This window comes from Rhinolophus sinicus, linkage group LG10, assembly GCF_036562045.2.
Source record: "Rhinolophus sinicus isolate RSC01 linkage group LG10, ASM3656204v1, whole genome shotgun sequence".
NCBI lineage: Eukaryota > Metazoa > Chordata > Mammalia > Chiroptera > Rhinolophidae > Rhinolophus > Rhinolophus sinicus.
The window spans coordinates 37366986-37382523 of NC_133759.1; the positions used below are offsets into that span (position 1 = coordinate 37366986).

Sequence of the window (15538 nt, forward strand, 5' to 3'; positions counted from 1 at the left end):
AAAGCCAAAGTAAATAATTGGAAAAACACATAAAGATGTGCTGAGGGATAGTCATTGCATTGTTATTTATATTAGCAGTACATCTGTAGGGAATTTAAATATTACATTTCAATACCTCCGTGTGATAGAAGGCTATGCATTCATCGGCAGAGAGCTGAAAATGTGACTACTGTGGCTTTAACAGATGGGTTTATTTGTTACCCAATAACAAGAAGTCCATAAGTAGGCAATTCCAGGATGGTGCAGCCCAAGGATATTAAGAACCAAAATTTCACCTAGTTTTCTGTTTTCATCCTTAGGTCACAGGAGGGTTACTGCTCCTCCAGTATTACTCTAGCATCCCAGAAAGGAAGAAAGAAGAAAGGGCAAGAAAGGCATGAAGGAGTCTCTTCCTTTTTATAAACTCTACCAGAAGACTCACCTAGTGAGTTGTGCTTTAATCTATTGGCGAGAACTGTGTCACATGGCCATCCCTGGCTGCAAAGGACTGTGGGAAGGTAAGAATTTTTGCCTCTTTAATAAGGAAGTTAAGGGAGTAGGGGCTCATCAGACCAAATAACTATTGAGGAGACCGTCTGCTGTGTCTGCCACAGCAAAGAAGACTAGAAATTTTTAGGTAACATGAAAAATTTCAGGCAATGTAAAGTTTAGTGAAAAAAAAAATTGGATACAAAACTGTAGCTACAATATTATTCCAATTTCTAAAACAAATGATATCTACTCCCCACAGTTTTATTGAGATATAATTAACACAAAACATTGTATTAATTTAAGGTATACAACATAATGATTTGATATATGTATATATCATGATACGATCGCCTCAATAAGTTTAGTTAACATCCTTCACCTCACATAATTGCAAACTTTTTTGTGTGTGTGATGAGAGCTTTTAAGATCTACTCTCAGGAACTTTCAAATAAAAAGTTCAGTGTTATTAATTATAGTCCCCATGCTGTATATTACATCCCCAGGACTTATTTATCTTGAAACTGGAAGTTTGTACCTTTTGACCACCTTCAACCCTTTCACCCACCCCCAAACCCTACCTCTGGCAACCAACAATCTGTTCTCTGTTTCCATGAGTTCATTTTTTTTAGATTCCACATATAAATGAGGTAATACAGTATTTGTCTTTCTCTGTCTGACTTAATTTACTTAGCATAATGTCCTCAAGGTCCATCCATGTTGTTTCAAATGGCAGGATTTCCTTCTTTTTGATGGTCAAGTAATATTCCATTATGTGTATATATCACATTTTTTTTTTTATCCATTCATCTGTTGGTGCACATTTCAGTTGTTTCCATGTCTTGACTAGTGTTAACAATACCTGAATGAACATGGGGTGCAGATATCCTTTCGAGACAGTGATTTGATTTCCTTTGGGTATATACCCAGAAGTGGAATTGCTGGATCATATGGTAGTTCTAGTTTTAATTTCTTGAGGTTTACTTTTTATCATAGAACAAATCTGGAGAATTTACATGAAAATATTAAAGGGTGATTATGGGGATATATATATATATATATATATATATATATATATATATATATATATATATTTAAATTACCTTTTAAAACAAAATGAGGTGTTTTTTTATTTTAATCCCAAACTGGCCAATCTTTTTTTTTTTTAATTAAAGTTTATTGGGGTGACAATTGTTAGTAAAGTTACATAGATTTCAGGTGTACAATTCTGTATTACAGCATCTATAAATCCCATTGTTTGTTCACCACCCAGAGTCAGTTCTCCTTCTATCACCATATATTTGACCCCCCTTACCCTCATCTACCACCCCCTCCCCACTTACCCTCTGGTAACTACTAAACTATTGTCTGTGTCTATGAGTTTTTGTTTCTCATTTGTTTGTCTTGTTCTTTTGTTGTTTTTGGTTTATATACCACATATCAGTGAAATCACATGGTTCTCTGCTTTTTCTGTCTGACTTATTTCCCTTAGCATTATAATCTCAAGGTCCATCCATGTTGGCACAAATGGTCCTCTTTCATCTTTTCTTACCGCCGAATAGTATTCCATTATGTATATATACCACAAATTCTTTATCTGTTCATCTATCGAAGGACATTTTGGTTGTTTCCATGTCTTGGCCACCGTAAACAAAGCTGCAATGAACATTGGAGTCTTTATGCACACGTGTCTTTATGCATAAATATTTTCAGATTTTTTGGGTAGATACCCAGGAGAGGGATTGCTGGGTCATATGGTAATTCTATTCTTAATTTTTTGAGGAACCTCCACACTGCCTTTCATAATGGCTGCACCAATCTGCATTCCCACCAACAGTGTATGAGGGTTCCTTTTTCTCCACAGCCTCTCCAACACTTGTTACTATTTGTCTTGTTAATGATGGCCATTCTAACTGGGGTGAGGTGATATCTCATTGTGGTTTTTATTTGCATTTCTCTGATTATTAGTGATGTTGAGCATTTTTTCATATGTCTATTTGCCATTTGTATGTCCTCTTTGGAGAAACGTCTCTTCAGGTCTCTGCCCATTTTTCAATTGGGTTGGTTTTTTTGTTTGTTTGTTGAGTTGCATGAGTTCCTGTATGTTTGGGATATTAACCCCTTATCAGAGGCACTGTTTGCAAAAATCTTCTCCCATTCAGTTGGTGGCCTCTTTATTTTGTCGATGGTTTCTTTTGCTGTGCAGAAGCTTTTAAGTTTGATATAGTCCCATTCATCTATTTTAGCTTTTACTTCCCTTGTCTTTGGAGTCAAATTCATAAAATGTTCTTTGAACCCAAGGTCCATAAGTTTAGTACCTATGTTTTCTTCTATGCAGTTTATTGTGTCAGGTCTTATGCTTAAGTCTTTGATCCATTTTGAATTAATTTTGGTACATGGTGACAGATAGCAGTCCAGTTTCATTCTTTTGCACGTGGCTATCCAATTCTCCCAGCACCATTTATTGAGGAGTCTGTCTTTTTTCTGTTGTATGTTTCTTGCTTCTTTGTCAAAGATTATCTGTCCATATTTATGTGTTTTACTTCTGGGTCCTCAATTCTATTCCATTGATCTGTGTGTCTGTTTTTCTGCCAGTACCATGCTGTTTTGATTATTGTAGCCCTGTAGTACAAGCTAAAGTCAGGGAGTGTGATACCGCCAGCATTGTTCTTTTTTCTTAAGATTTCTTTGACCATTCAGGGTCTTTTGTGATTCCAAAAAAATCTTATGATTTTTTGTTCTATTTCTTTAAAAAATGCCATTGGGATTTTCATGGGGATTGCATTAAATCTTTGTATTGCTTTGGGTAATATGGCCATTTTAACTATGTTGATTCTTCCAATCCATGTGCACAGAATGTCTTTCCATTTCTTTGTGTCTTCTTCTACTTCTTTAAAAAATGTCTTAATAGTTTTCAGCGTATAGGTCTTTCACATCCTTGGTTAAGTATATTCCTAGGTATTTTATTCTTTTTGCTGCAATTGCAAAAGGAATTGTTTTTTTAATTTTTTATTTCTTTTTCTGAGATTTCATTGTTAGTATATAGGAATGCAATGGACTTTTGTACGTTGCTTTTGTAGCCAGCAACTTTACTGTATTCGTTGATTGTTTCTAATAGCTTTTTGGTGGAGTCTTTAGGGTTTTCTATATATAGCATCATGTCATCTACAAAGAGTGACAGTTTAACTTCTTCATTCCCAATTTGGATGCGTTTTATTTCTTTCTCTTGCCTGATTGCTCTGGCGAGGACTTCCAACACTATGTTGAAGAGCAGAGGTGATAGGGGACAGCTCTGTCATGTTAAACTGACCAATCTTTACCAAAAAGTCTGAGACCATATGCCTTCCCAGACTCATGGACTGCTGGGATTTGGGGTGTTGGCTGTGGGCATCAACACTCTCAGGAGCTGGGCTGGTCTGGGGATTCCAGAAAACTCCTCCACCGCCTCTGTCCTGTGCTGCTCCTGGGATCTCTCGTGTAGAACTGCACCCCTTTATTCTGTCCACAGACTGATGTGCCCCCGTGGAAATGTCTCACACTAAGCTGTGCTCAGGCACTATATTAGAAGGAGTAGGAATCCTGCATCTCCTTGAGAGGTACGGGCCTTTGACCTCGGGAAGAGGGAGTGAGTCCCGGAGGAATGGAGAAATTTGAAGACCAGGAATGAGGAAAGCAGGCAGGTAATGAATTGCCCTTTTGGTCTTGGCTGGGGCTGCCTTGAGTTGAATGAATGGAGGAAGCAGCAGGCAGGAGAGGTGGGGTGGGCACTTACGTCAGGGTTGGAGACCTGGGTCTGAGCCTTAGTTGGAAGGGGAAAATAATAGCAATAATAGTGAGGTGAAGAGGTCGCTCTCATTGAACATGTCTCGATGTTGCATGAATTTCTCTGCTACTCATCTGATGTTCACAACTCCCTGAAAGGATGCTTTTTTAATTTCCATGTCAAATAGAAACTACACAAGGCAACAGAAAAATGGCCATGTGCTCTATAGTTGTGCCACCTGGGTTCAAGTTCCCCATTAGTAGTATGACTTGGAAAGTTACCAGACTGCTCTGTGCCTCAGTTTCCTCTCTGTCACACAGAGATAATAATGCATCTACTTTGCTGTGGATAATAACCGCTTCATTCATTCCTGTATTTGATACATTATGAAACAGAATTTCCTGGCTTCTAGCAAAGACCAAGGTACATACAGTAAACCTTCCTAGAACATGTAAAGAAAGTCCAGGGGGGAACTTGGCAAAGCATCTGAGGGCAGGGGTCCCATACCACCCCAGGGTGGGAAATGGGCCCTAGGAAAGGCTGAGAAGGCACTTGCCTCCACATGGATGGACCCTTCCTTTCCCGAGGCCTCCCTCCCCCCCAATGCCTCCTTAGCTTCAGATGGACCTTCCCTGGGGACAGACCAGGTGTCTCTGAGCCATCCTAGACCTGGTCACTCCTGGAACGAAAGGAATGCTCCTTGCTGCCCTCAGGTCCCCCCAGTAGTTGCTGACTTTTGTTCTCCGCATCCTGTTCCCTTGGGCTCAGAGATGTCGGTCTGGATGACAGTCCCAGAGCCCCCCAACCTGGCCTTTCCCAGTGCCCTGGATAGGAAATCAGATGGAAAGGGACATTTAACAGTCATAGGCATCAAAGGTACCAAACTGATGGCGAGTGAGACAGCTCTGGGGAAGCCTGGGCTTGCCCCAGCCCGGTCCCAGGACTGAAGGCCACAGGGACAACTTCCTCTTGTAGGACACATGGCCACATGTGGGTCAGAGCTGCCATTCACAGTCTTAAATTGCCCTACAGGTGCTGGGCAGTCCCTGAGGTTGGTTAGGCCAGGCCCAAGATGCTTTTGAGTTGAATGAAAATAAATGTGGTGGGAAACTGTTTTTTTTTGCATTTTTGAGAAGCTGATCAGAAAGCCAATGTTTAACCCAAATGAGGAGTACCAGGTTATCGAAGGCAGTTTGGCATTTGGCTGAAATAGTACCAACTCTGCATGGTCCGAGGGTTTAGCCCATCATAGTCACCAGTGCTAATTAGTACTGATGCCATCCCGGATGTTGGGAGGAATAATAAGAAGGGCCCTTTATGCTGACAAGGTGATGACCCTTAGATTGAGTGACCCCTGAGATTCTTTCTGTTTCTGAGATTCTAGTACTGGTTCTGAGCTCTCTGAGGCACACACCTGAGCATGATGGGGTTCTAGAAACCAAGAGGTTAACATGACTCATCTGCTTCGGGTAGCATATATACCTGGGGATATCTGATTGAAAGTTAATTAACTGGAAAGTAATTAAAAACATGATTTTTCTTTTGAAACTTAACCCAAGTTCTACCTTGGATAGCTTGAAGACTTTGCCATTCTTTGTAAATATACTGGCCCCTCATTTCCCCCCTAACCCCTTCAAAATTACCATAACAAAAAGATCTAGCTAATTCACATTGCATTTAACCCAAAGGAAAGAATTTTGCATCATGGAATTTCATGCTCCCACCCCTCCTTTTTGCAGACCAAGGTGGTGTGGTTCCCACTAGTTGGGGAGGAGGTGGATGCCCCCGTCTTCCGATGGTGGTCCCTGTGAACACTGAAGGCATTAGCTAAGGCATGGCAGCAGTGGACCGGATTGTCACTGTTGTCACAGCCCTGGTCCTTCCCCCTGCCGGTGTCTCCTCCTTCAAACTGGCTTCCTTTCCCAGCACGGGTTGAGGAGCTCTAGGTGACCGTGAGGCAGCTCCTGACACAGGTAGAGAAGATCTCTTCTGTTTCTGGTCATGATCGGGTTTGGATGTGCTGCCTGGGATGATGGCAGCCACTTCTTGAGGCAGCTTCAGGACAAGGCAATGCCAAGAATGGATAAGCAGAGAATGCAAAAGCACCTGCTCCTTGATGTTGTGCTTTCCCACCTCCCCACATTTGCTCAGACCTTTCCTGCCACCTGGAATGCCATCCCTAGTCTCAGTTTGTTTAAAGCCTAGCTGTGGTCCAGATCTCAGTTCTAGCACTTTCTGACCTCCCAACAGAGGGGACCTCTGGGCTCCCCTACCACGGGCGTTCTCAGGAGGTCCATATCTAGATCTGATACCTTCCTGCATGCACTGAGACGTCCTGGAGGGCAGGGGCTCTCTAGCCCACTTTTCCCCTTTCTAAGGAACTGTATTTTATGTGACAACCTTACAGGGCAGGGAGGGTGAGAGTGGCTGTCCCAGAGCAGGGGGTTTGGACTTATACTGATGCTGTTGCCAGCCGGGGAGAAGGTACGCTAGAGGTGCTGGCTGCTATATTATTATGGGCCAATGACTACAGCCTGGATGTTTGAGAAAGTGTTTGACTAGGGAATCTCTTCTCCTACTCCCAAGCCACTCTCCTGTCCCAGAGTCTGCCCATGGGCTCCAGGCAAGAGTACTGAGGTGCATCCCAGCCTCCTCTGTGGCCCTAGCCGTAGCTGATGGGAGCTGACAGGCTGCCTAAAAACACACAGCAGCCTGACGCCCCACTAATCTCCGCATCATCTGTGGGCGAACATTTCCAACAGAGGTGGAGGAGACGATAAAAGGAGCAGTGTTCTTGCACGCAGCACTTCTAGTGAAGCGTGTTTGCATGGTGATTCACATCAGCTCAGTTTAATATCCATAAACCCATGCCGGCAAGGATGGGAGCAGCCTTGTGCCAAAGCTTTGCAAATGTTCTGGACTTAGGGGAGCGCGGCCAGTGAGCAGGCAGGCAGGCTGCCTTGCCGGCTGGATTCCTGCAGCTTTGTGCCAAATGCGATGTTTACACCGCACACCCTGTGGGGTTTCCTGAAGCCTCTGGCCCAGCTCCTCGAAGTTGCCACACCTAGGCAAAGTCTTATCCAAACAGCGACTCTTGGAGTTTGCTCCCAGGACAAAGTTGTTGGACTAACTGCTTCCCACTGCTTGATTGATGGGTCTGACAGTCAAAGGACCCTGCTGCCCAATGATAGTGGGTATCCACGGTGCTGGCCCGAAGGGCGTCCCAGGCATGATGAGGGGGCCAGGAGGGATCCAGGAGGCATCGCTTACTCCATCATTCTTCCCATAATGTCCCCAGAAATGTTCAAGAAGCAGAAAGTGCTCCCTGAAACAGTAAAAACGATCCCTGCTCTCAAGGAGCACTCCGGCCAGTTGAGGGAATAAAGGATAAAACAAACGGAGAGGACAGTTGCAGGACAATATGTGGTGTGGGAAGAGAATGGCATGGTCTCTGAATTCAAGGAGTGGGTTGGTGCCCCACTGAGGTTATCAGAGAAGCTTTGTGGAGAGAGGGACATTTGAAGGATGGGCTATTTTCCAGTGTTGAGGTGGAGGGGTGGGGCAGCAACCAGGTGGGCCCTTGACCGCATGTGAGCCTGGGGTTGGGATCTGAGAGAAGGGATGGTGGTAACGGAGGAAAATGTCCAGCCCAACGCTTTGAAGGTGGAAATATAAAACACATCTAGCAAGACTGTCTGCTCCAAGAGGAGCTGCTCATCCGGTTTGGTGCAGTTTGGACATCACCCTCTTTCCTGTGACACGCAGGTAGGAGCCACCTCATCCAGGCATAGTACTTAGCAGTGTCTAGAGGGAGAAGCTCTTTAGGTTGAGACTTTACAAAGACCACAAATGGCACAGTTGCTGAACATACCGCAGTCCGCTATGGGATTAATTCCCAATGGCTCAAAGTGATTTTATGTCCACATTCAGACCTTCCTCACTAGGAACTGGTGGTGGCCTTGAACTAGCCAAGCCCAGAAAAGAACTCTGATCTGGTCTGGGCAGGAGGTCTTGTCCTCCAACTTCTGCTGACCCTCTTTGGTTGGTCCTGTGATAATTTGTGCCTAGATTGCAGCATCTGAAGGTGTTAGTATGTTTATTAGTTTCAGCAGGTAATTCTCGAGCCCTGCTCATGAAGTTGTTTGAAGTTTCCTAAAGTATGGTGTGATCCCAGAGAAGAAAGGGTTCAGCTTCCTAGGTCTGGGCTGGGAGGGGCACCTTGTATGGTGGGCTTTCCTGGACTTCCACATTACTCAGCAAAACTCTCCACCCCAGTCTTGCCTCCCTTCCCCCCCCCATAAGTGATGTCCATCTTCTGTATCCGATTGTCAGTGGGAGGGAGGCGAGAGAGTAGGTGAATGGGGCCTGAAGGATCCATTCTGAAAGCTGAGGTGGCACCTGGAGGTCCTGGGGACCTGCTTGGAGGAAAGGGAGAGGAAGAGGAGGTCCTTTTCTGATTCTTTTCCAGGCACAGTTGAACCATCTGACGCTGGGGAGGCTGGCGATGGGGGGAGATCTGGGTTCCCAGAGAAGCCAGCAGCTTTTTTCACCAAGGGCAGGGAGACCAAGAAGTACAACTCTGGATTTAATGCCTAGGTAGCACCAACATTAACACAAAATGGGTAAATAAAAACTGACACCAAGATAATAATACCTGAAATTTTTTGATTGGAAAAAGGACACTTCCTCTCAATCTCTGGCAAGCTAAGTTATTTCAGTAAAAGACCTTCTCTGACACTCCACCAATCTCATCATATAGTGTTTCTGTTTCTACATAGACATTCCCAAGGGGTAATAACAATCCCCCACATCTTTCATGTTAAGCACCCTCCAGAGCATTCACTGTGATGTGAATTGTGGGATTACTTGTGCTCAGTAGATGTAGGAAAAGTATTTGATAAAATTCAGCATCTATTTATGATAAAAGCCCAAACTAAAAATGGAAAGAAATTTCCTCAATCTGATAAAGGTTATCTACAAAGATACCCATAGCTAATATAAAAAAACCCCTTTGAGATGTTGGAAACTTTCCTTTTGAGGTTGGAAGCAAGACAAGGATGTCCGCTATCACCATTTCTGTCGCCATTGTACTGAGAGGCCTCGCCAGTGCAAGAAGACATAAGGATTGGAAAGCAAGAAGTAGACAGATCTTTGTTTGCAGATGAAATGATTGCATATTGGAAAACCCAAACGAATATATAAACTATTAATAACCATTAATATAATTAATAAGCACATTTAGTAAGACTGCTGGGTAAAAGGCAATATACAAAAATCATTTGTATTTCTATAGCTAGTAACCAGAAATTGGAAAATGAAATTTAGAAAGTGATACTGTTTATAATTGCATCAAAAATTAAATATATAGAATAAGTACAGTTAAAGATGTATAAGACCTCTACACTGAAAACTATATAACAGTGTTGAGAAAACTTAAAGAAGAGCTAAATATTAATAAATGGAGAGATGTTTCATGTTTATGGATTAGAAAATTCATAGGCGGCCGGATGACTCAGTGGGTTAGAGCGTGAGCTCTGAACAACAGAGTTGCTGGTTCGATTCCCACATGGGCCAGTGAACTACGCCCTCCACAACTAGACTGAAGACAACAAGCTGCCACTGAGCTTCCGGAGGGGCGGCAGGATGGCTCAGTTGGTTAGAGCGCAGCTCTCAACAACAAGGTTGCCGGTTCAATTCCCACATGGGATGGTGGGCCGCACCCCCTACAACTAAAGACTGAAAACGGCAACTGGACTTGGAGCTGAGCTGCGCTTTCCACAACTAGATTGAAGGACAATGACTTGGAGCTGATGGGCCCTGGAGAAACACACTGTTCCCCAATAAAAAAATAAAAGTAAATAAATAAATACCTTATTTAAAAGAAAAAAAAAAGCCCTGATTCCAGCGTTATTGCGATCTGGTCTCAAATCCTGCTCTACTATCGACCTCAGGCACGTTGCTTCAACAATCTGAGCCTGGCTTTAAAAAAAAAAAGTACACTTGAAACCTATATAATTTTACTAACTAATGTCGCCGCAATAAATTTAATAAAAGTTTTTTAAAATGCACAAAAAAGCACATTTGTCAAAAAAAACCCCACAAACAAACCAGCATTTAAAAAGCAAATAAACAAGACTTTGATTGGGAGAAGATATTCACAATACATATATTATATAATAAAGGATTTGTATCTGGAATAGATAAAGAACTCCTTTAAATCAATAACAAAAGATAGACAATCCAATTATAAAACGAGCAAGTCTGCCATGGCAGACAAAGAGACACAAACAACAACTTGATAATTCCAAGTATTGACAAGGTTGTGGAGTGAATGGACACCTCCTATACTGCTCGGTAGGAGTATTAATTGGTTCAACCACTTTGGAAAACTATTTAGCATTATCTGCAACAGCTAAACATACGCATATGTATGGCCAACAATTTTACTCCAAGTTACATACGCAAGTTAAAGACAAGTACAAGGTGTGATCAAAACATATGGTGAATGCAACTGCTGAGGGCCATCCAATGGAAAGGCAGGGATCTTCAATACTGGAAGTGGCACATCGAACCTTAGTAACAGTGTGTGACAAGTTTCAACTTGTTCAGTGCAGTCAGTGGGGTGTGAGCTACAGTTAAGAGAGGTGTGTTTTAAAGTGTGTCGTAAATCATGGATCATGAACAATGCGTTAACATGAAATGGGCAAACGGTTTCATCCATGTCACACGTCGCTTCTGGTACGGCAATTTCTGTCAAATAAAAACATTATGGTGTGTCCTCATCCACCTTATTCACTGGATCTGGCACTGTGTGACTTCTGGCTCTTCCCCAAAGTCAAAATGACCATGAAAGGTAAATGTTTTGAATCGATTCAGGACATCGAGGCAGCCACGACAGTGCAACTAAAGACACGCGTGAAAGAGGACTTCCAGAACTGCTTCAGAAAGTGGCAAGAATGATAAGTATGTTTGAAGCAAGGGGGAGTGTTTTGAGGGAGATTAATGGCAATGTGTCTTTTACTGTAATACATTTTTAAAAATTTAAATATTCACCATAGTTTTTGATCACACCTCATATAACAACATTCATATCATAACATTCATGATAGTGCAAAATTCAAAAAACCCCTAACTATCCATCTACAAAGAAGATGGATAAATGAATCATAATATATTCATACAATGAAATACCATACATCAATAAAAAGAGAATGAGCTATTGATACACACAACAGCGTGGATGAATCTCATAGACGTTACCTTGAGCAAAGAAGCCAGACATTAGCATCCATGCAGTATGATTTCTATGAATGTCAAAGAACAAGAAAAACTGCTCCATGGTGATAGAAATAAAAGTAGTAGGTAGCTCCACTGGGACAGGGAGTGCTAACTGGGACAGAGCACGAGAGAACTTTCTGGGATGCTGGAAATGTTTTATATCCCCATCTGGATGGTTGTTCCACTGGGTGGACAAAATTCAAGAATAATGAACTAATCCCAAGACTTGCATTGCCGATGACAAAGCTCCAGGATGATATATTTGGGTATATGTGTAGGGGTGGTACATGATCCATGGTTAATTTTCATTATTCATAAAAGTGAACTTCTAAAATGTTAATAGATAATATCCAATTACCCCCACCCCCGCCACCCACAAAAGTCTACATATTTGCGCCTCCGCCTCCTGTGTGAGACTGGGTGACTCCAGTTAATAGTGATGATGCCTCGCTTAGGAGTGAACTGCCACAGGACTCCTGACAACATTCCTGATGGTTCATCTGCATGTGTGATCAGCCCCTGAGAGGGAATGAGGAAAGCAGGACAGGAATCAGACTCCATGGCCTGAAAATGTATCCCTTACATCAGTTTCAGATACATGAAACCTACATACCTGATGGATACCCCTAACAAGAAAGTGAGGGCTGGGCCTCTGAACAAAATGTCTCTTTGGGAAAGAAAAGCATTTTCTAAAGGGGAAAGAATGAAGAATGAGGGGTCACCCTTGGGATTAACAGAGATTTAAGCAAATGAAGAGTTTCGTTTATGTGTTTAAAGATTTACTTGCTCTCTTCTCAAAGAGACCTTAAACAATTTGACAAGATCTATTAAACTGAAAACTGCCTTTATCCATCAATTCAGGACTTCCATTTCTAAAAATACTTAAGGTGGTAAAATATATATACAAGTATGTATAGCATTTGTTGCAAAAATGAAAAGAACTTGAATAATCATAAATGTCCAACAATAGGAGAATAAATAAATAAATTTCAATACATCCATATACTGGAATACTATGCAACTATGAAAAATGTTGAAAAAATATTTGAAGTCAGGAAGTGGATGTCTTTAGTTTTGATCTTTCATAAGACTGATTTGGCTATTTATAGTCTTTTGTGGTTGAAATATGAATTGCCAAATTGCTTTTTTTCTATTTAAGAAATGCTGTTGGAATTTTGTAAGGATTGCATTGGATCTATAGAAATTTGGGTAGTATGGATATTTTAACAATATTAATTCTTGCAATCCATGAATGTGGGATGTCTTTCCATTTGTTTGTGTATTTTTTTATTTCTTTCATCAATATTTTATTGAAACAAGTTGTCCATGTTCTAGTCTTTCATTTCCTAGCTAAGTTTATTCCTATTTTATTCTTTTTGGTGCTATTGTAAATGAGATTGTTTTCCTAATTTCCTTTTCAGATAGTTTGTTGTTCATGTATAGAAATGTCAGTATATGTTGATTTTGTATCCTATGACTCTACTGAGTTCAACTATTAGTTCTAACATTTTTTTGGTGGAGTCTTTAGGGTTTTCTGTATATAGGACCATGCCATCTGTAAACAGGGACACTTTTACTTCTTCCTTTCCTATTTAGATGTCTTTTATTTCTTTTTCTTGACTAATTGCTCTGGCAAGGGTTTCCAGTACTATGTTGAATAGAAGTGATAAGAGTGGGCATACTTGCCTTGTTCCTGATCTTAGAGGAAAAGCTGAAAAATTTTCACCATTGAGTGTATGTTAGCTATGAGTTTTTCATACAGCCTTTATTATGTTGAGGTATTTAAAAAATATATTACAAAGCTACAGTAATCAGGACAGTGTGGTACTGACATATAGATCAGCGGAATACAGAGCCCAGAAATAAATCCACACATTTACAGTCAAATGATCTTCGACCAGGTGCCAAGAATACACAGTAGGGAAGGGATAGTATCTTAAACAAATGGTGCTGGGAAACTGTATATCCACATTCAAAAGAATGAAATTGACCTTTATCTTACACATACACAAAAATCAACTCAAAATGAATTAAAGACTTAAACATAAGACTTGAAACTAAAAATCTTAGAAAAAACATAAGGAAAATCTTCATGACATTGGTCTTGGCAGTGATTTCATGGATATGACCCCAAAAGTAAAGGTAACTAAAACAATAAAAAAAGTGGGGTTACAGAAAACTAAAAAGCTTTTGCACAGCAAAGGAAATAATCAACAAAGTAAAAAGGCAACCTACAGGATGGAAGAAAATATTTGCCAATTATATGTTTGATAAGGGATTTAATCTCCAAAATACATAAGGAACTCTTACAACTCAATAGCAACAAAACTAGTAACCTGATTAAAAAAATGGGTTCAGGACTTGAATAAACATTTCTCTGAAGAGGACATACGAATGGCCAACAGGTATACAAAAAGATGCTCAACATCACTAATTATCAGGGAAATGCATATCAAAATCACAATGAGGTATCACCTCACATTTGTCAGGATGGCTATCATCAAACAAAAGATAACAAGTATTGGCAAGGATGTGGAGAAAGTGGAACCCTTGCAAACTGTTGGTGGAAAGGCAAAATGGTGCAGCCACTATGGAAAACAGTATAGAGGTTTCTCAACATTTAAAAAAATAGAACCAGCAATCCAACTTATTTATTCAAAAGAAATGAAGTCAGGATCTCAAGGAGATATTAGCACTTCCATGTTCACTGCAGCCCTATTTGCAATATCCCAGACATGGAAACAATCTAAATGTCCATCCACAGGTAAATGGATAAAGAAAATGTGGTACACACATACAATGAAATACTATTCAGCCTTAAAAAAGAAGGAAATTCTGTAATACATGACAACATGGATGAACCTTGAGGATATTATACTAAGTGAAATAAGCCAGTCACAGAAAGATAAATACTATATGATTCCACTTACATGAGGCATCTAAAATAGTCCAATTCATAGAATCCAAGAGTAGAATGGTGGTTGCCGGGGGCTGCGGGAAAAGGGGTATGGGGAGTTGCTAATCAACGGGCATAAAGTTTCAGTTAAGCAAGATGAGCAATTTTTAGAGATCTGCTGTATGACATTGTACCTGTAGTCAACAATACTGTATTGCGCATTTAGAATTTTGTTAAGAGGCTAGATCTCAGGTTAAGTGTTCTTATCAAAATAAAAAAGCACACAGCTTTTGTTTTCAAAGGAACCCTAGGGAAAAACAGCATTCGGTGCCCCTGTTCTCCCCATCTGATGTCTCTGGGACTTGGGAATGTGGAAACCCTATGCTGATGACATCTGATTGGGAGTGTTCGGTTAGGTGGGAGAAAATATGATGGCTCCCTGCCATCACCCCCAAAATCCTCCCACCTACAGAGGGAAAAATAAGAACCAGAGGCCCCAGGCACTCCCGGGAGGTCTGGTCCTGACAGCTTCCTCCCGGAACAGTGAGCTGACACTGGATAGTCTGCAATCACCCACCAGTTACTCTTCCGGTCCAGGCTCAATCAGCTTGTCAGGGCCCGGGAAATGAGGTGGGGTCTCTGGATGTGCAGGTTCCGGCTGGACAACCTCAGAGTCCCTAAATGCATTCCAGCTCCCCAGGTTCTGAACCAATTGCTTTGCCCCCCCTGTTTTTAAAGGGATGTTTAAAAAAAAAGGTGGCCAACTGAGTTCGTTGGTTTCAATTTCCTTTGCCTAAAGATGTCATGTGTTGTGTTTATGCTGGTGGTCTCCAATGCTGGGGTGGCTGCGGTCACATGCTTGTTGGGAGAGAAGGGGCGACTACTGGAGAATGTCTGCCTTGCACTGCAGTTTAGTCTCTCTTCCCAAGGCTGATTTAAGCTGTTACATCATACTTCCTAACTCTCTGTCTGCTCTACACTGGCTGCTGGAGACAGCAGTGAAGAGAAAATCCTTACCCTCCAAGAGCTCATAGTTGAGTGGAGATGAGCATGCCTGTATCACAAGCAATAGTAGGGGTGTGGGATAACACAATGGGATGAAATACTATTCAGCCTTAAACAAGAAGGAAATC

At 41.5% G+C, this 15538-nt stretch overlaps 1 long non-coding RNA gene across 1 annotated transcript in view; it reads left to right on the forward strand.

The window, feature by feature from the left end:
• Window positions 1–305: 305 nt before the first annotated feature.
• LOC141567115 (uncharacterized) overlaps window positions 306–15538 on the forward strand; it is a 66402-nt gene continuing 51169 nt past the window's right edge. Inside the window, exon 1 of the long non-coding RNA XR_012489509.1 lies at window positions 306–497. This is a non-coding gene — a long non-coding RNA (uncharacterized LOC141567115). The remainder of the gene's footprint in view (window positions 498–15538) is intronic.